Here is a 19,068-nt window from a genome sequence, read left to right on the forward strand (position 1 = left end):
AGCAGGTGGCTCCGGCATGCTCGGCAGGTGCTTCCGGCGTCTCCGGCACGTGGTTCTGGTGTGTCTGAGAGCTGGTTCCGGCATGTCCGGCAGATGATTCCGGAGTGTCCGCCAAGTGGTTCTGGCATACCCGGCTGGTGATTTGGGCATGTCAGGTAGGTGGTTCCGGCGAGTCGAGCAGGTGGCTCCGGCGTGCTCGGCAGGTTGTTCAGACGGGTCTGGCAGGTGTTTTCCGTCTGTTCGGGGTGTGGTTCCAGCATCTCATGCACATTGTTCTGGCATGTCTGAGATGTGGCTCCTGCCGGCCCGACAGGTGTTTCCACAGTGTCCGCCAAGTGGTACTGGCGTAGTTGGAGGTGATTTTGGCATGACCGGCAGGTGGTTCCAGCAAGCCCGGCAGGTGATTCCGAAGTGTTCCCCAACTGGTTGTGGCGTAGCCGGCAGGTGATTTCTGCGTGTCCGGCAGGTGGTTCTGGCGAGTCGAGCAGGTGGTTCCGGCGTGCTCGGCAGCTGCTTCCGGCGTCTCCGGCACATGGTTCTGGTGTGTCTGAGAGCTGGTTCCGGCATGTCCGGCAGATGATTCCGGAGTGTCCGCCAAGTGGTTCTGGCATACCCAGCAGGTGATTTTGGCGTGTCAGGGAGGTTGTACCGGTGAGTCGAGCAGGTGGTTCCGGCGTGCTCAGCAGGTGGTTCAGGCGGTTCTGGCAGGTGGTATCCGTCTGTTCGGGGTGTGGTTCCAGCATCTCATGAACACGTTTCTGGCACGTCTGAGATGTGGTTCCAGCCGGCCCGACAGGTGTTTCCGCAGTGTCCGCCAAGCGGTTCTGGCGTAGTTGGCAGGTGATTTTGGCATGACTGGCAGGTGGTTCCAGCAAGCCTGGCAGGTGATTCCAAAGTGTTCACCAACTGGTTGTGGCGTAGCCGGCAGGTGATTTTTGCGTGATCGGCAGGTGGTTCTGGCGAGTCGAGCAGGTGGTTCCAGCGTGCTCGGCTGGTGCTTCCGGGGTCATTGGCACAGGGTTCTGGCATGTCTGAGAGGTGGTTCCTGCATGCCCGGCAAGTGATTCCGGAGTGTTCGCCAAGTGGTTCTGGCATAGTCGGCAGGTGATTTTGGCATGTCCGGCAGGTGGTTCAGGCGAGTTGAGCAGGTGGTTCCAACGTGCTTGGCAGGTGCTTCCGGCGTCTCCGGCACGTGATTCTGGCACATCTGACAGGTGGTTCCGGCATGCCCGAAAGGTGATTCCGGTCTGTCCGGTAGGTGGTTCCAGACTGCACGGCATGTGGTTCTGGTACGTCTCAGAGGTGGTTGCGCATGCCCAACAGGTGATTCCGGACTGTCCGCCACGTGCTTCTGGCACGTCTGAGAGGTGGTTCCAACATGCCCGGCAGGTCATTTCGGAGAGTCGTCCAAGTGGTTCTTGCGTAGCCCGCAGGTGATTTTGGCGTGTCCGGCAGGTGGTTCCGCCGTGCTCGGCAGGTGGTTCAGGCATGGCCGTCACGTGGTTCCAGTCTGTCCAGGACGTGTTTCCAGCTTCTCCGGCAGGTGGTTCTGGTACGTCTGAGAGGTGGTTCCGCCATGGCTGGCAGGTGATCCCGGACTGTCCCCCAGGTGGTTCTGGCATAGCCAGCAGTTGATATTGGCCTGTCCGGCAGGTGGTTCCAGCGAGTCGAACAGGTGGCTCCGGCGTTCTTGGCAGGTGGTTCCGGTCTGTCCGGCAGGTGTTTCCGGCGTGTCCGGCACGTGCTTCCGGCACGTCTGAGAGGTGGTTCCGGCATGCGCGACAGGTGATTCCGTAGAGTCCGCCAGGTGGTTCTGGCATACCCGGCAGGTGATTTTGGCGTGTCCGGCAGGTGTTTCTGGCGAGTCGAGCAGGTGGCTCCGGCATGCTCGGCAGGTGCTTCCGGCGTCTCCGGCACGTGGTTCTGGTGTGTCTGAGAGCTGGTTCCAGCATGTCCGGCAGATGATTCCGGAGTGTCCGCCAAGTGGTTCTAGCATACCCGGCTGGTGATTTGGGCATGTCAGGTAGGTGGTTCAGGCGAGTCGAGCAGGTGGCTCCGGCGTGCTCGGCAGGTTGTTCAGACGGGTCTGGCAGGTGGTATCCGTCTGTTCGGGGTGTGGTTCCAGCATCTCATGAACACGTTTCTGGCACGTCTGAGATGTGGTTCCAGCCGGCCCGACAGGTGTTTCCGCAGTGTCCGCCAAGCGGTTCTGGCGTAGTTGGCAGGTGATTTTGGCATGACTGGCAGGTGGTTCCAGCAAGCCTGGCAGGTGATTCCAAAGTGTTCACCAACTGGTTGTGGCGTAGCCGGCAGGTGATTTTTGCGTGATCGGCAGGTGGTTCTGGCGAGTCGAGCAGGTGGTTCCGGCCTGCTCGGCTGGTGCTTCCGGGGTCATTGGCACGGGGTTCTGGCATGTCTGAGAGGTGGTTCCTGCATGCCAGGCAAGTGATTCCGGAGTGTTCGCCAAGTGGTTCTGGCATAGTCGGCAGGTGATTTTGGCATGTCCGGAAGGTGGTTCAGGCCAGTTGAGCAGGTGGTTGCGACGTGCTCGGCTGGTGCTTCCGGCTTCTCCAGCATGTGTTTCAGGCACATCTGACAGGTGGTTCCGGCATACCCGAAAGGTGATTCTGGTCTGTCCGGTAGGCGGTTCCAGCCTGCACGGCATGTGGTTCTGGTACGTCTCAGAGGTGGTTGCGCATGCCCAACAGGTGATTCCGGACTGTCCGCCACATGGTTCTGGCACGTCTGAGAGGTGGTTCCGGCATGCCCGGCAGGTCATCCCAGAGAGTCATCCAAGTGGTTCTGGCATAACACGCAGGTGATTTTGGCGTGTCTGGCAGGTTGTTCCGTTGTGCTTGGCAGGTGGTTCAGGCTTGGCCGGCAGGTGGTTCCAGACTGTCCAGGACGTGTTTCCAGCTTCTCCGGCAGGTGGTTCTGGTACGTCTGAGAGGTGGTTCCGCCATGGCTGGCAGGTGATTCCGGACCGTCCCCCAGGTGGTTCTGGCATAGCCAGCAGTTGATATTGGCCTGTCCGGCAGGTGGTTCCAGCGAGTCGAACAGGTGGCTCCGGCGTGCTCGGCAGGTGGTACCGGTCTGTCCGGTAGGTGATTCCGGTGTGTCCGTCACGTGCTTCCGGCATGTCTGAGAGGTGGTTCCGGCATGCGCGACAGGTGATTTCGGAGTGTCCGCCAGGTGGTTCTGGCGTACCCGGCAGGTGATTTTGGCGTGTCTGGCACGTGTTTCTGGCGAGTCGAGTAGGTGGCTCTGGCATGCTCGGCAGGTGCTTCTGGTGTCTCCGGCACTTGGTTCTGGTGTGTCTGAGAGCTGGTTCCGGCATGTCCGGCAGATGATTCCGGAGTGTCCGAAAAGTGGTTCTGGCATACCCGGCTGGTGATTTGCGCATGTCAGGTTGGTGGTTCCGGCGAGTCGAGCAGGTGGCTCCGTCGTCCTCGGAAGGTGCTTCCGGGGTCATTGGCACGTGGTTCTGGCATATCTGAGAGGTGGTTCCGGCATGCCCGGCAGGTGATTCCGGAGTGTTCGCCAAGTGTTTCCGGCGTAGCCGGCAGGTGATTTTGCATGTCCAGCCGTCGTTCCGGCGGGTCGAGCCGGTGGTTCCGGCGTGTCCGGCAGGTGGTTCCGGTCTGTCCGGCAGGTGGTTCTGTGGTGTCCGGAACGAGGTTCTGTCTGAGAGGCTGTGCCGGCATGCCCCTCACGTGATTCCGGCTTGTCCCCGAAGTGGTGCTGGTGTAGCGGGCAGGTGATTTTGGCGTGTCCGGCAGGTGGTTCAGGCGAGTTGAGCAGGTGGTTGCGACGTGCTCGGCAGGTGCTTCCGGCGTCTCCGGCACGTGTTTCTGGCACATCTGACTGGTGGTTCCGGCATGCCCAAAAGTGGATTCCGGTCTGTCCGGTAGGTGGTTCCGGCGTGCACGGCACGTGGTTCTGGTACGTCTCAGAGGTGGTTGCGTATGCCCAACAGGTGATTCCGGACTGTCCGCCACGTGCTTCTGGCACGTCTGAGAGGTGGTTCCAACATGCCCGGCAGGTCATTTCGGAGAGTCGTCCAAGTGGTTCTGGCGTAGCCCGCAGGTGATTTCGGCGTGTCCGGCAGGTGGTTCCGCCGTGCTCGGCAGGTGGTTCAGGCATGGCCGTCACGTGGTTCCAGTCTGTCCAGGACGTGTTTCCAGCTTCTCCGGCAGCTGGTTCTGGTACGTCTGAGAGGTGGTTCCGCCATGGCTGGCAGGTGATCCCGGACTGTCCCCCAGGTGGTTCTGGCATAGCCAGCAGTTGATATTGGCCTGTCCGGCAGGTGGTTCCAGCGAGTCGAACAGGTGGCTCCGGCGTTCTTGGCAGGTGGTTCCGTTCTGTCCGGTAGGTGTTTCCGGCGTGTCTGGCACGTGCTTCTGGCACGTCTGAGAGGTGGTTCCGGCATGCGCGACAGGTGATTCCGGAGTGTCCGCCAGGTGGTTCTGGCATACCCAGCAGGTGATTTTGGCGTGTCAGGGAGGTGGTACCGGTGAGTCGAGCAGGTGGTTCCGGCGTGCTCAGCAGGTGGTTCAGGCGGTTCTGGCAGGTGGTATCCATCTGTTCGGGGTGTGGTTCCAGCATCTCATGAACACGTTTCTGGCACGTCTGAGATGTGGTTCCGGCCAGCCCGACAGGTGTTTCCACAGTGTCCGCCAAGTGGTACTGGCGTAGTTGGCAGGTGATTTTGGCATGACCGGCAGGTGGTTCCAGCAAGCCCGGCAGGTGATTCCGAAGTGTTCCCCAACTGGTTGTGGCGTAGCCGGCAGGTGATTTCTGCGTGTCCGGCAGGTGGTTCTGGTGAGTCGAGCATGTGGTTCCGGCGTGCTCGGCAGGTGCTTCCGGGGTCATTGGCACGTGGTTCTGGCATATCTGAGAGGTGGTTCCGGCATGCCCGGCAGGTGATTCCGGAGTGTTCGCCAAGTGTTTCCGGCGTAGCCGGCAGGTGATTTTGCACGTCCAGCGGTCGTTCCGGCGGGTCGAGCCGGTGGTTCCGGCGTGTCCGGCAGGTGGTTCCGGTCTGTCCGGCAGGTGGTTCTGTGGGGTCCGGTACGAGGTTCAGTCTGAGAGGCTGTGCCGGCATGCCCCTCACGTGATTCCGGCTTGTCCCCAAAGTGGTGCTGGTGTAGCGGGCAGGTGATTTCTGCGTGTCCGGCAGGTGGTTCTGGTGAGTCGAGCATGTGGTTCCGGCGTGCTCGGCAGGTGCTTCCGGGGTCATTGGCACGTGGTTCTGGCATATCTGAGAGGTGGTTCCGGCATGCCCGGCAGGTGATTCCGGAGTGTTCGCCAAGTGTTTCCGGCGTAGCCGGCAGGTGATTTTGCACGTCCAGCGGTCGTTCCGGCGGGTCGAGCCGGTGGTTCCGGCGTGTCCGGCAGGTGGTTCCGGTCTGTCCGGCAGGTGGTTCTGTGGGGTCCGGTACGAGGTTCAGTCTGAGAGGCTGTGCCGGCATGCCCCTCACGTGATTCCGGCTTGTCCCCGAAGTGGTGCTGGTGTAGCGGGCAGGTGATTTTGGCGTGTCCGGCAGGTGGTTCAGGCGAGTTGAGCAGGTGGTTGCGACGTGCTCGGCAGGTGCTTCCGGCGTCTCCGGCACGTGTTTCTGGCACATCTGACTGGTGGTTCCGGCATGCCCACAATTGGATTCCGGCCTGTCCGGTAGGTGGTTCCGGCGTGCACGGCACGTGGTTCTGGTACGTGTCAGAGGTGGTTGCGTATGCCCAACAGGTGATTCCGGACTGTCCGCCACGTGCTTCTGGCACGTCTGAGAGGTGGTTCCAACATGCCCGGCAGGTCATTTCGGAGAGTCGTCCAAGTGGTTCTGGCGTAGCCCGCAGGTGATTTTGGCGTGTCCGGCAGGTGGTTCCGCCGTGCTCGGCAGGTGGTTCAGGCATGGCCGTCACGTGGTTCCAGTCTGTCCAGGACGTGTTTCCAGCTTCTCCGGCAGCTGGTTCTGGTACGTCTGAGAGGTGGTTCCGCCATGGCTGGCAGGTGATCCCGGACTGTCCCCCAGGTGGTTCTGTGATAGCCAGCAGTTGATATTGGCCTGTCCGGCAGGTGGTTCCAGCGAGTCGAACAGGTGGCTCCGGCGTTCTTGGCAGGTGGTTCCGGTCTGTCCGGTAGGTGTTTCCGGCGTGTCTGGCACGTGCTTCCGGCACGTCTGAGAGGTGGCTCCGGCATGCGCGGCAGGTGCTTCCGGCGTCTCCGGCACTTGGTTCTGGTGTGTCTGAGAGCTGGTTCCGGCATGTCCGGCAGATGATTACGGAGTGTCCGCCAAGTGGTTCTGGCATACCCAGCAGGTGATTTTGGCGTGTCAGGGAGGTGGTACCGGTGAGTCGAGCAGGTGGTTCCGGCGTGCTCAGCAGGTGGTTCAGGCGGTTCTGGCAGGTGGTATCCGTCTGTTCGGGGTGTGGTTCCAGCATCTCATGAACACGTTTCTGGCACGTCTGAGATGTGGTTCCAGCCAGCCTGACAGGTGTTTCCGCAGTGTCCGCCAAGTGGTACTGGCGCAGTTGGCAGGTGATTTTGGCATGACCGGCAGGTGGTTCCAGCAAGCCCGGCAGTCGATTCCGAAGTGTTCCCCAACTGGTTGTGGCGTAGCCGGCAGGTGATTTCTGGGTGTCCGGCAGGTGGTTCTGGCGAGTCGGGCAGGGGGTCCCGGCGTGCTCAGCAGGTGCTTCCGGGGTCATTGGCACGTGGTTCTGGCATATCTGAGAGGTGGTTCCGGCATGCCCGGCTGGTGATTCCGGAGTGTTCGCCAAGTGTTTCCGGCGTAGCCGGCAGGTGATTTTGCATGTCCAGCGGTCGTTCCGGCGTGTCCGGCAGGTGGTTCCGGTCTGTCTGGCAGGTGTTTCTGTGGTGTCCGGCACGAGGTTCAGTCTGAGAGGCTGTGCCGGCATGCCCCTCACGTGATTCCGGTTTGTCCCCGAAGTGGTGCTGGTGTAGCGGGCAGGTGATTTTGGTGTGTCCGGCAGGTGGTTCTGGCATACCCAGCAGCTGATTTTGGCGTGTCAGGGAGCTGGTACCGGTGAGTCGAGCAGGTGGTTCCGGCGTGCTCAGCAGGTGGTTCAGGCGGTTCTGGCAGGTGGTATCCGTCTGTTCGGGGTGTGGTTCCAGCATCTCATGAACACGTTTCTGGCACGTCTGAGATGTGGTTCCAGCCGGCCCGACAGGTTCCGGCATGCGCGGCAGGTGATTTCGGAGTGTCCGCCAGGTGGTTCTGGCGTACCCGGCAGGTGATTTTGGCGTGTCCGGCAGGTGTTTCTGGCGAGTCGAGCAGGTGGCTCCGGCATGCTCGGCAGGTGCTTCCGGCGTCTCCGGCACGTGGTTCTGGTGTGTCTGAGAGCTGGTTCCGGCATGTCCGGCAGATGATTCCGGAGTGTCCGCCAAATGGTTCTGGCATACCCGGCTGGTGATTTGGGCATGTCAGGTAGGTGGTTCCGGCGAGTCGAGCAGGTGGCTCCGGCGTGCTCGGCAGGTTGTTCAGACGGGTCTGGCAGGTGTTTTCCGTCTGTTCGGGGTGTGGTTCCAGCATCTCATGCACATGGTTCTGGCACGTCTGAGATGTGGCTCCGGCCGGCCCGACAGGTGTTTCCACAGTGTCCGCCAAGTGGTACTGGCGTAGTTGGCAGGTGATTTTGGCATGACCGGCAGGTGGTTCCACCAAGCCCGGCAGGTGATTCCGAAGTGTTCCCGAACTGGTTGTGGCGTAGCCGGCAGGTGATTTCTGCGTGTCCGGCAGGTGGTTCTGGCGAGTCGAGCAGGTGGTTCCGGCGTGCTCGGCAGGTGCTTCCGGGGTCATTGGCACGTGTTTCTGGCATATCTGAGAGGTGGTTCCGGCATGCCCGGCAGGTGATTCCGGAGTGTTCGCCAAGTGTTTGCGGCGTAGCCGGCAGGTGATTTTGCATGTCCAGCGGTCGTTCCGGCGGGTCAAGCCGGTGGTTCCGGCGTGTCCGGCAGGTGGTTCCGGTCTGTCCGGCAGGTGGTTCTGTGGTGTCCGGCACGAGGTTCAGTCTGAGAGGCTGTGCCGGCATGCCCCTCACGTGATTCCGGCTTGTCCCCGAAGTGGTGCTGGTGTAGCGGGCAGGTGATTTTGGCGTGTCCGGCAGGTGGGTCAGGCGAGTTGAGCAGGTGGTTGCGTCGTGCTCGGCAGGTGCTTCCGGCGTCTCCGGCACGTGTTTCTGGCACATCTGACTGGTGGTTCCGGCATGCCCAATAGTTGATTCCAGTCTGTCCGGTAGGTGGTTACGGCGTGCACGGCACGTGGTACTGGTACGTCTCAGAGGTGGTTGCGTATGCCCAACAGGTGATTCCGGACTGTCCGCCACGTGCTTCTGGCACGTCTGAGAGGTGGTTCCAACATGCCCGGCAGGTCATTTCGGAGAGTCGTCCAAGTGGTTCCGGCGTAGCCCGCAGGTGATTTTGGCGTGTCCGGCAGGTGGTTCCGCCGTGCTCGGCAGGTGGTTCAGGCATGGCCGTCACGTGGTTCCAGTCTGTCCAGGACGTGTTTCCAGCTTCTCCGGCAGGTGGTTCTGGTACGTCTGAGAGGTGGTTCCGCCATGGCTGGCAGGTGATCCCGGACTGTCCCCCAGGTGGTTCTGGCATAGCCAGCAGTTGATATTGGCCTGTCCGGCAGGTGGTTCCAGCGAGTCGAACAGGTGGCTCCGGCGTTCTTGGCAGGTGGTTCCGGTCTGTCCGGCAGGTGTTTCCGGCGTGTCCGGCACGTGCTTCCGGCACGTCTGAGAGGTGGTTCCGGCATGCGCGACAGGTGATTCCGTAGAGTCCGCCAGGTGGTTCTGGCATACCCGGCAGGTGATTTTGGCGTGTCAGGCAGGTGTTTCTGGCGAGTCGAGCAGGTGGCTCCGGCATGCTCGGCAGCTGCATCCGGCGTCTCCGGCACTTGGTTCTGGTGTGTCTGAGAGCTGGTTCCGGCATGTCCGGCAGATGATTCCGGAGTGTCCGCCAAGTGGTTCTGGCATACCCAGCAGGTGATTTTGGCGAGTCAGGGAGGTGGTACCGGTGAGTCGAGCAGGTGGTTCGGGCGTGCTCAGCAGGTGGTTCAGGCGGTTCTGGCAGGTGGTATCCGTCTGTTCGGGGTGTGGTTCCAGCATCTCATGAACACGTTTCTGGCACGTCTGAGATGTGGTTCCAGCCGGCCCGACAGGTGTTTCCGCAGTGTCCTCCAAGCGGTTCTGGCGTAGTTGGCAGCTGATTTTGGCATGACTGGCAGCTGGTTCCAGCAAGCCTAGCAGGTGATTCCAAAGTGTTCACCAACTGGTTGTGGCGTAGCCGGCAGGTGATTTTTGCGTGATCGGCAGGTGGTTCTGGCGAGTCGAGCAGGTGGTTCCGGCGTGCTCGGCTGGTGCTTCCGGGGTCATTGGCACGGGGTTCTGGCATGTCTGAGAGGTGGTTCCTGCATGCCCGGCAAGTGATTCCGGAGTGTTCGCCAAGTGGTTCTGGCATAGTCGGCAGGTGATTTTGGCATGTCCGGCAGGTGGTTCAGGCGAGTTGAGCAGGTGGTTCCAACGTGCTTGGCAGGTGCTTCCGGCGTCTCCGGCACGTGTTTCTGGCACATCTGACAGGTGGTTCCGGCATGCCCGAAAGGTGATTCCGGTCTGTCCGGTAGGTGGTTCCAGCCTGCACGGCATGTGGTTCTGGTACGTCTCAGAGGTGGTTGCGCATGCCCAACAGGTGATTCCGGACTGTCCGCCACATGGTTCTGGCACGTCTGAGAGGTGGTTCCGGCATGCCCGGCAGGTCATCCCAGAGAGTCATCCAAGTGGTTCTGGCATAACACGCAGGTGATTTTGGCGTGTCTGGCAGGTTGTTCCGTTGTGCTTGGCAGGTGGTTCAGGCTTGGCCGGCAGGTGGTTCCAGACTGTCCAGGACATGTTAGCAGCTTCTCCGGCAGATGGTTCTGTACGTCTGAGAGGTGGTTCCGCCATGGCTGGCAGGTGATTCCGGACCGTCCCCCAGGTGGTTCTGGCATAGCCAGCAGTTGATATTGGCCTGTCCGGCAGGTGGTTCCAGCGAGTCGAACAGGTGGCTCCGGCATGCTCGGCAGGTGGTTCCGGTCTGTCCGGTAGGTGATTCCGGCGTGTCCGGCACGTGCTTCCGGCACGTCTGAGGGGTGGTTCCGGCATGCGCGGCAGGTGATTTCGGAGTGTCCGCCAGGTGGTTCTGGCGTACCCGGCAGGTGATTTTGGCGTGTCCGGCAGGTGTTTCTGGCGAGTCGAGCAGGTGGCTCCGGCATGCTCGGCAGGTGCTTCCGGCGTCTCCGGCACGTGGTTCTGGTGTGTCTGAGAGCTGGTTCCGGCATGTCCGGCAGATGATTCCGGAGTGTCCGCCAAATGGTTCTGGCATACCCGGCTGGTGATTTGGGCATGTCAGGTAGGTGGTTCCGGCGAGTCGAGCAGGTGGCTCCGGCGTGCTCGGCAGGTTGTTCAGACGGGTCTGGCAGGTGTTTTCCGTCTGTTCGGGGTGTGGTTCCAGCATCTCATGCACATGGTTCTGGCACGTCTGAGATGTGGCTCCGGCCGGCCCGACAGGTGTTTCCACAGTGTCCGCCAAGTGATACTGGCGTAGTTGGCAGGTGATTTTGGCATGACCGGCAGGTGGTTCCAGAAAGCCCGGCAGGTGATTCCGAAGTGTTCCCGAACTGGTTGTGGCGTAGCCGGCAGGTGATTTCTGCGTGTCCGGCAGGTGGTTCTGGCGAGTCGAGCAGGTGGTTCCGGCGTGCTCGGCAGGTGCTTCCGGGGTCATTGGCACGTGGTTCTGGCATATCTGAGAGGTGGTTCCGGCATGCCCGGCAGGTGATTCCGGAGTGTTCGCCAAGTGTTTCCGGCGTAGCCGGCAGGTGATTTTGCATGTCCAGCGGTCGTTCCGGCGGGTCGAGCCGGTGGTTCCGGCGTGTGCGGCAGGTGGTTCCGGTCTGTCCGGCAGGTGGTTCTGTGGGGTCCGGCACGAGGTTCAGTCTGAGAGGCTGTGCCGGCATGCCCCTCACGTGATTCCGGCTTGTCCCGAATTGGTGCTGGTGTAGCGGGCAGGTGATTTTGGCGTGTCCGGCAGGTGGGTCAGGCGAGTTGAGCAGGTGGTTGCGACGTGCTCGGCAGGTGCTTCCGGCGTCTCCGGCACGTGTTTCTGGCACATCTGACTGGTGGTCCCGGCATGCCCAATAGTTGATTCCGGTCTGTCCGGTAGGTGGTTCCGGCGTGCACGGCACGTGGTACTGGTACGTCTCAGAGGTGGTTGTGTATGCCCAACAGGTGATTCCGGACTGTCCGCCACGTGCTTCTGGCACGTCTGAGAGGTGGTTCCAACATGCCCGGCAGGTCATTTCGGAGAGTCGTCCAAGTGGTTCTGGCATAGCCCGCAGGTGATTTTGGCGTGTCCGGCAGGTGGTTCCGCCGTGCTCGGCAGGTGGTTCAGGCATGGCCGTCACGTGGTTGCAGTCTGTCCAGGACGTGTTTCCAGCTTCTCCGGCAGGTGGTTCTGGTACGTCTGAGAGGTGGTTCCGCCATGGCTGGCAGGTGATCCCGGACTGTCCCCCAGGTGGTTCTGGCATAGCCAGCAGTTGATATTGGCCTGTCCGGCAGGTGGTTCCAGCGAGTCGAACAGGTGGCTCCGGCGTTCTTGGCAGGTGGTTCCGGTCTGTCCGGCAGGTGTTTCCGGCGTGTCTGGCACGTGCTTCCGGCACGTCTGAGAGGTGGTTCCGGCATGCTTGACAGGTGATTCCGTAGAGTCCGCCAGGTGGTTCTGGCATACCCGGCAGGTGATTTTGGCGTGTCAGGCAGGTGTTTCTGGCGAGTCGAGCAGGTGGCTCCGGCATGCTCGGCAGCTGCATCCGGCGTCTCCGGCACTTGGTTCTGGTGTGTCTGAGAGCTGGTTCCGGCATGTCCGGCAGATGATTCCGGAGTGTCCGCCAAGTGGTTCTGGCATACCCAGCAGGTGATTTTGGCGAGTCAGGGAGGTGGTACCGTTGAGTCGAGCAGGTGGTTCCGGCGTGCTCAGCAGGTGGTTCAGGCGGTTCTGGCAGGTGGTATCCGTCTGTTCGGGGTGTGGTTCCAGCATCTCATGAACACGTTTCTGGCACGTCTGAGATGTGGTTCCAGCCGGCCCGACAGGTGTTTCCGCAGTGTCCGCCAAGCGGTTCTGGCGTAGTTGGCAGGTGATTTTGGCATGACTGGCAGGTGGTTCCAGCAAGCCTGGCAGGTGATTCCAAAGTGTTCACCAACTGGTTGTGGCGTAGCCGGCAGGTGATTTTTGCGTGATCGGCAGGTGGTTCTGGCGAGTCGAGCAGGTGGTTCCGGCGTGCTCGGCTGGTGCTTCCGGGGTCATTGGCACGGGGTTCTGGCATGTCTGAGAGGTGGTTCCTGCATGCCCGGCAAGTGATTCCGGAGTGTTCGCCAAGTGGTTCTGGCATAGTCGGCAGGTGATTTTGGCATGTCCGGCAGGTGGTTCAGGCGAGTTGAGCAGGTGGTTCCAACGTGCTTGGCAGGTGCTTCCGGCGTCTCCGGCACGTGTTTCTGGCACATCTGACAGGTGGTTCCGGCATGCCCGAAAGGTGATTCCGGTCTGTCCGGTAGGTGGTTCCAGCCTGCACGGCATGTGGTTCTGGTACGTCTCAGAGGTGGTTGCGCATGCCCAACAGGTGATTCCGGACTGTCCGCCACATGGTTCTGGCACGTCTGAGAGGTGGTTCCGGCATGCGCGGCAGGTCATCCCAGAGAGTCCTCCAAGTGGTTCTGGCATAACACGCAGGTGATTTTGGCGTGTCTGGCAGGTTGTTCCGTTGTGCTTGGCAGGTGGTTCAGGCTTGGCCGGCAGGTGGTTCCAGACTGTCCAGGACGAGTTTCCAGCTTCTCCGGCAGGTGGTTCTGGTACGTCTGAGAGGTGGTTCCGCCATGGCTGGCAGGTGATTCCGGACCGTCCCCCAGGTGGTTCTGGCATAGCCAGCAGTTGATATTGGCCTGTCCGGCAGGTGGTTCCAGCGAGTCGAACAGGTGGCTCCGGCGTGGTTGGCAGGTGGTTCCGGTCTGTCGGGTAGGTGATTCCGGCGTGTCCGGCACGTGCTTCCGGCACGTCTGAGAGGTGGTTCCGGCATGCGCGGCAGGTGATTTCGGAGTGTCCGCCAGGTGGTTCTGGCGTACCCGGCAGGTGATTTTGGCGTGTCCGGCAGGTGTTTCTGGCGAGTCGAGCAGGTGGCTCCGGCATGCTCGGCAGGTGCTTCCGGCGTCTCCGGCACGTGGTTCTGGTGTGTCTGAGAGCTGGTTCCGGCATGTCCGGCAGATGATTCCGGAGTGTCCGCCAAATGGTTCTGGCATACCCGGCTGGTGATTTGGGCATGTCAGGTAGGTGGTTCCGGCGAGTCGAGCAGGTGGCTCCGGCGTGCTCGGCAGGTTGTTCAGACGGGTCTGGCAGGTGTTTTCCGTCTGTTCGGGGTTTGGGTCCAGCATCTCATGCACATGGTTCTGGCACGTCTGAGATGTGGCTCCGGCCGGCCCGACAGGTGTTTCCACAGTGTCCGCCAAGTGATACTGGCGTAGTTGGCAGGTGATGTTGGCATGACCGGCAGGTGGTTCCAGAAAGCCCGGCAGGTGATTCCGAAGTGTTCCCGAACTGGTTGTGGCGTAGCCGGCAGGTGATTTCTGCGTGTCCGGCAGGTGGTTCTGGCGAGTCGAGCAGGTGGTTCCGGCGTGCTCGGCAGGTGCTTCCGGGGTCATTGGCACGTGGTTCTGGCATATCTGAGAGGTGGTTCCGGCATGCCCGGCAGGTGATTCCGGAGTGTTCGCCAAGTGTTTCCGGCGTAGCCGGCAGGTGATTTTGCATGTCCAGCGGTCGTTCCGGCGGGTCGAGCCGGTGGTTCCGGCGTGTGCGGCAGGTGGTTCCGGTCTGTCCGGCAGGTGGTTCTGTGGTGTCCGGCACGAGGCTCAGTCTCAGAGGCTGTGCCGGCATGCCCCTCACGTGATTCCGGCTTGTCCCCGAAGTGGTGCTGGTGTAGCGGGCAGGTGATTTTGGCGTGTCCGGCAGGTGGGTCAGGCGAGTTGAGCAGGTGGTTGCGACGTGCTCGGCAGGTGCTTCCGGCGTCTCCGGCACGTGTTTCTGGCACATCTGACTGGTGGTTCCGGCATGCCCAATAGTTGATTCCGGTCTGTCCGGTAGGTGGTTCCGGCGTGCACGGCACGTGGTACTGGTACGTCTCAGAGGTGGTTGCGTATGCCCAACAGGTGATTCCGGACTGTCCGCCACGTGCTTCTGGCACGTCTGAGAGGTGGTTCCAACATGCCCGGCAGGTCATTTCGGAGAGTCGTCCAAGTGGTTCTGGCGTAGCCCGCAGGTGATTTTGGCGTGTCCGGCAGGTGGTTCCGCCGTGCTCGGCAGGTGGTTCAGGCATGGCCGTCACGTGGTTGCAGTCTGTCCAGGACGTGTTTCCAGCTTCTCCGGCAGGTGGTTCTGGTACGTCTGAGAGGTGGTTCCGCCATGGCTGGCAGGTGATCCCGGACTGTCCCCCAGGTGGTTCTGGCATAGCCAGCAGTTGATATTGGCCTGTCCGGCAGGTGGTTCCAGCGAGTCGAACAGGTGGCTCCGGCGTTCTTGGCAGGTGGTTCCGGTCTGTCCGGCAGGTGTTTCCGGCGTGTCTGGCACGTGCTTCCGGCACGTCTGAGAGGTGGTTCCGGCATGCGCGACAGGTGATTCCGTAGAGTCCGCCAGGTGGTTCTGGCATACCCGGCAGGTGATTTTGGCGTGTCCGTCAGGTGTTTCTGGCGAGTCGAGCAGGTGGCTCCGGCATGCTCGGCAGCTGCATCCGGCGTCTCCGGCACTTGGTTCTGGTGTGTCTGAGAGCTGGTTCCGGCATGTCCGGCAGATGATTCCGGAGTGTCCGCCAAGTGGTTCTGGCATACCCAGCAGGTGATTTTGGCGAGTCAGGGAGGTGGTACCGTTGAGTCGAGCAGGTGGTTCCGGCGTGCTCAGCAGGTGGTTCAGGCGGTTCTGGCAGGTGGTATCCGTCTGTTCGGGGTGTGGTTCCAGCATCTCATGAACACGTTTCTGGCACGTCTGAGATGTGGTTCCAGCCGGCCCGACAGGTCTTTCCGCAGTGTCCGCCAAGCGGTTCTGGCGTAGTTGGCAGGTGATTTTGGCATGACTGGCAGGTGGTTCCAGCAACCCTGGCAGGTGATTCCAAAGTGTTCACCAACTGGTTGTGGCGTAGCCGGCAGGTGATTTTTGCGTGATCGGCAGGTGGTTCTGGCGAGTCGAGCAGGTGGTTCCGGCGTGCTCGGCTGGTGCTTCCGGGGTCATTGGCACGGGGTTCTGGCATGTCTGAGAGGTGGTTCCTGCATGCCCGGCAAGTGATTCCGGAGTGTTCGCCAAGTGGTTCTGGCATAGTCGGCAGGTGATTTTGGCATGTCCGGCAGGTGGTTCAGGCGAGTTGAGCAGGTGGTTCCAACGTGCTTGGCAGGTGCTTCCGGCGTCTCCGGCACGTGTTTCTGGCACATCTGACAGGTGGTTCCGGCATGCCCGAAAGGTGATTCCGGTCTGTCCGGTAGGTGGTTCCAGCCTGCACGGCATGTGGTTCTGGTACGTCTCAGAGGTGGTTGCGCATGCCCAACAGGTGATTCCGGACTGTCCGCCACATGGTTCTGGCACGTCTGAGAGGTGGTTCCGGCATGCGCGGCAGGTCATCCCAGAGAGTCCTCCAAGTGGTTCTGGCATAACACGCAGGTGATTTTGGCGTGTCTGGCAGGTTGTTCCGTTGTGCTTGGCAGGTGGTTCAGGCTTGGCCGGCAGGTGGTTCCAGACTGTCCAGGACGAGTTTCCAGCTTCTCCGGCAGGTGGTTCTGGTACGTCTGAGAGGTGGTTCCGCCATGGCTGGCAGGTGATTCCGGACCGTCCCCCAGGTGGTTCTGGCATAGCCAGCAGTTGATATTGGCCTGTCCGGCAGGTGGTTCCAGCGAGTCGAACAGGTGGCTCCGGCGTGGTCGGCAGGTGGTTCCGGTCTGTCCGGTAGGTGATTCCGGCGTGTCCGGCACGTGCTTCCGGCACGTCTGAGAGGTGGTTCCGGCATGCGCGGCAGGTGATTTCGGAGTGTCCGCCAGGTGGTTCTGGCGTACCCGGCAGGTGATTTTGGCGTGTCCGGCAGGTGTTTCTGGCGAGTCGAGCAGGTGGCTCCGGCATGCTCGGCAGGTGCTTCCGGCGTCTCCGGCACGTGGTTCTGGTGTGTCTGAGAGCTGGTTCCGGCATGTCCGGCAGATGATTCCGGAGTGTCCGCCAAGTGGTTCTGGCATACCCGGCTGGTGATTTGGGCATGTCAGGTAGGTGGCTCCGGCGTGCTCGGCAGGTTGTTCAGACGGGTCTGGCAGGTGTTTTCCGTCTGTTCGGGGTGTGGTTCCAGCATCTCATGCACATGGTTCTGGCACGTCTGAGATGTGGTTCCGGCCGGCCCGACAGGTGTTTCCACAGTGTCCGCCAAGTGGTACTGGCGTAGTTGGCAGGTGATTTTGGCATGACCGGCAGGTGGTTCCAGCAAGCCCGGCAGGTGATTCCGAAGTGTTCCCCAACTGGTTGTGGCGTAGCCGGCAGGTGATTTCTGCGTGTCCGGCAGGTGGTTCTGGCGAGTCGAACAGGTGGTTCCGGCGTGCTCGGCAGGTGCTTCCGGGGTCATTGGCACGTGGTTCTGGCATATCTGAGAGGTGGTTCCGGCATGCCCGGCAGGTGATTCCGGAGTGTTCGCCAAGTGTTTCCGGCGTAGCCGGCAGGTGATTTTGCATGTCCAGCGGTCGTTCCGGCGGGTCGAGCCGGTGGTTCCGGCGTGTCCGGCAGGTGGTTCCGGTCTGTCCGGCAGGTGGTTCTGTGGTGTCCGGCACGAGGTTCAGTCTGAGAGGCTGTGCCGGCATGCCCCTCACGTGATTCCGGCTTGTCCCCGAAGTGGTGCTGGTGTAGCGGGCAGGTGATTTTGGCGTGTCCGGCAGGTGGGTCAGGCGAGTTGAGCAGGTGGTTGCGACGTGCTCGGCAGGTGCTCCGGCGTCTCCGGCGCGTGTTTCTGGCACATCAGACTGGTGGTTCCGGCATGCCCAATAGTTGATTCCGGTCTGTCCGGTAGGTGGTTCCGGCGTGCACGGCACGTGGGTCTGGTACGTCTCAGAGGTGGTTGCGTATGCCCAACAGGTGATTCCGGACTGTCCGCCACATGGTTCTGGCACGTCTGAGAGGTGGTTCCGGCATGCCCGGCAGGTCATCCCAGAGAGTCCTCCAAGTGGTTCTGGCATAACACGCAGGTGATTTTGACGTGTCTGGCAGGTTGTTCCGTTGTGCTTGGCAGGTGGTTCAGGCTTGGCCGGCAGGTGGTTCCAGTCTGTCCAGGACGTGTTTCCAGCTTCTCCGGCAGGTGGTTCTGGTACGTCTGAGAGGTGGTTCCGCCATGGCTGGCAGGTGATTCCGGACCGTCCCCCAGGTGGTTCTGGAATAGCCAGCAGTTGATATTGGCCTGTCCGGCAGGTGGTTCCAGCGAGTCGAACTGGTGGCTCCGGCGTGCTCGGCAGGTGGTTCCGGTCTGTCCGGTAGGTGTTTCCGGCGTGTCCGGCACGTGCTTCCGGCACGTCTGCGAGGTGGTTCCGTCATGCGCGACAGGTGATTCCGGAGTGTCCGCCAGGTGGTTCTGGCGTACCCGGCAGGTGATTTTGGCGTGTCCGGCAGGTGTTTCTGGCGAGTCGAGCAGGTGGCTCCGGCATGCTCGGCAGCTGCATCCGGCGTCTCCGGCACTTGGTTCTGGTGTGTCTGAGAGCTGGTTCCGGCATGTCCGGCAGATGATTCCGGAGTGTCCGCCAAGTGGTTCTGGCATACCCAGCAGGTGATTTTGGCGTGTCAGGGAGGTGGTACCGGTGAGTCGAGCAGGTGGTTCCGGCGTGCTCAGCAGGTGGTTCAGGCGGTTCTGGCAGGTGGTATCCGTCTGTTCGGGGTGTGGTTCCAGCATCTCATGAACACGTTTCTGGCACGTCTGAGATGTGGTTCCAGCCGGCCCGACAGGTGTTTCCGCAGTGTCCGCCAAGCGGTTCTGGCGTAGTTGGCAGGTGATTTTGGCATGACTGGCAGGTGGTTCCAGCAAGCCTGGCAGGTGATTCCAAAGTGTTCACCAACTGGTTGTGGCGTAGCCGGCAGGTGATTTTTGCGTGATCGGCAGGTGGTTCTGGCGAGTCGAGCAGGTGGTTCCGGCGTGCTCGGCTGGTGCTTCCGGGGTCATTGGCACGGGGTTCTGGCATGTCTGAGAGGTGGTTCCTGCATGCCCGGCAAGTGATTCCGGAGTGTTCGCCAAGTGGTTCTGGCATAGTCGGCAGGTGATTTTGGCATGTCCGGCAGGTGGTTGAGGCGAGTTGAGCAGGTGGTTCCAACGTGCTTGGCAGGTTCTTCCGGCGTCTCCGGCACGTGTTTCTGGCACATCTGACAGGTGGTTCCGGCATGCCCGAAAGGTGATTCCGGTCTGTCCGGTAGGTGGTTCCAGCCTGCACGGCATGTGGTTCTGGTACGTCTCAGAGGTGGTTGCGCATGCCCAACAGGTGATTCCGGACTGTCCGCCACGTGCTTCTGGCACGCCTGAGAGGTGGTTCCAACATGCCCGGCAGGTCATTTAGGAGAGTCTTCCAAGTGGTTCTGGCGTAGCCCGCAGGTGATTTTGGCGTGTCCGGCAGGTGGTTCCGCCGTGCTCGGCAGGTGGTTCAGGCATGGCCGTCACGTGGTTCCAGTCTGTCCAGGACGTGTTTCCAGCTTCTCCGGCAGGTGGTTCTGGTACGTCTGAGAGGTGGTTCCGCCATGGCTGGCAGGTGATCCCGGACTGTCCCCCAGGTGGTTCTGGCATAGCCAGCAGTTGATATTGGCCTGTCCGGCAGGTGGTTCCAGCGAGTCGAACAGGTGGCTCCGGCGTTCTTGGCAGGTGGTTCCGGTCTGTCCAGTAGGTGTTTCTGGCGTGTCTGGCACGTGCTTCCGGCACGTGTGAGAGGTGGTTCCGGCATGCGCGGCAGGTGATTCCGTAGTGTCCGCCAGGTGGTTCTGGCATACCCGGC

Source organism: Equus caballus, unplaced genomic scaffold (genome assembly GCF_041296265.1).
Source record: "Equus caballus isolate H_3958 breed thoroughbred unplaced genomic scaffold, TB-T2T haplotype2-0000437, whole genome shotgun sequence".
Classification (NCBI taxonomy): Eukaryota; Metazoa; Chordata; class Mammalia; order Perissodactyla; family Equidae; genus Equus; species Equus caballus.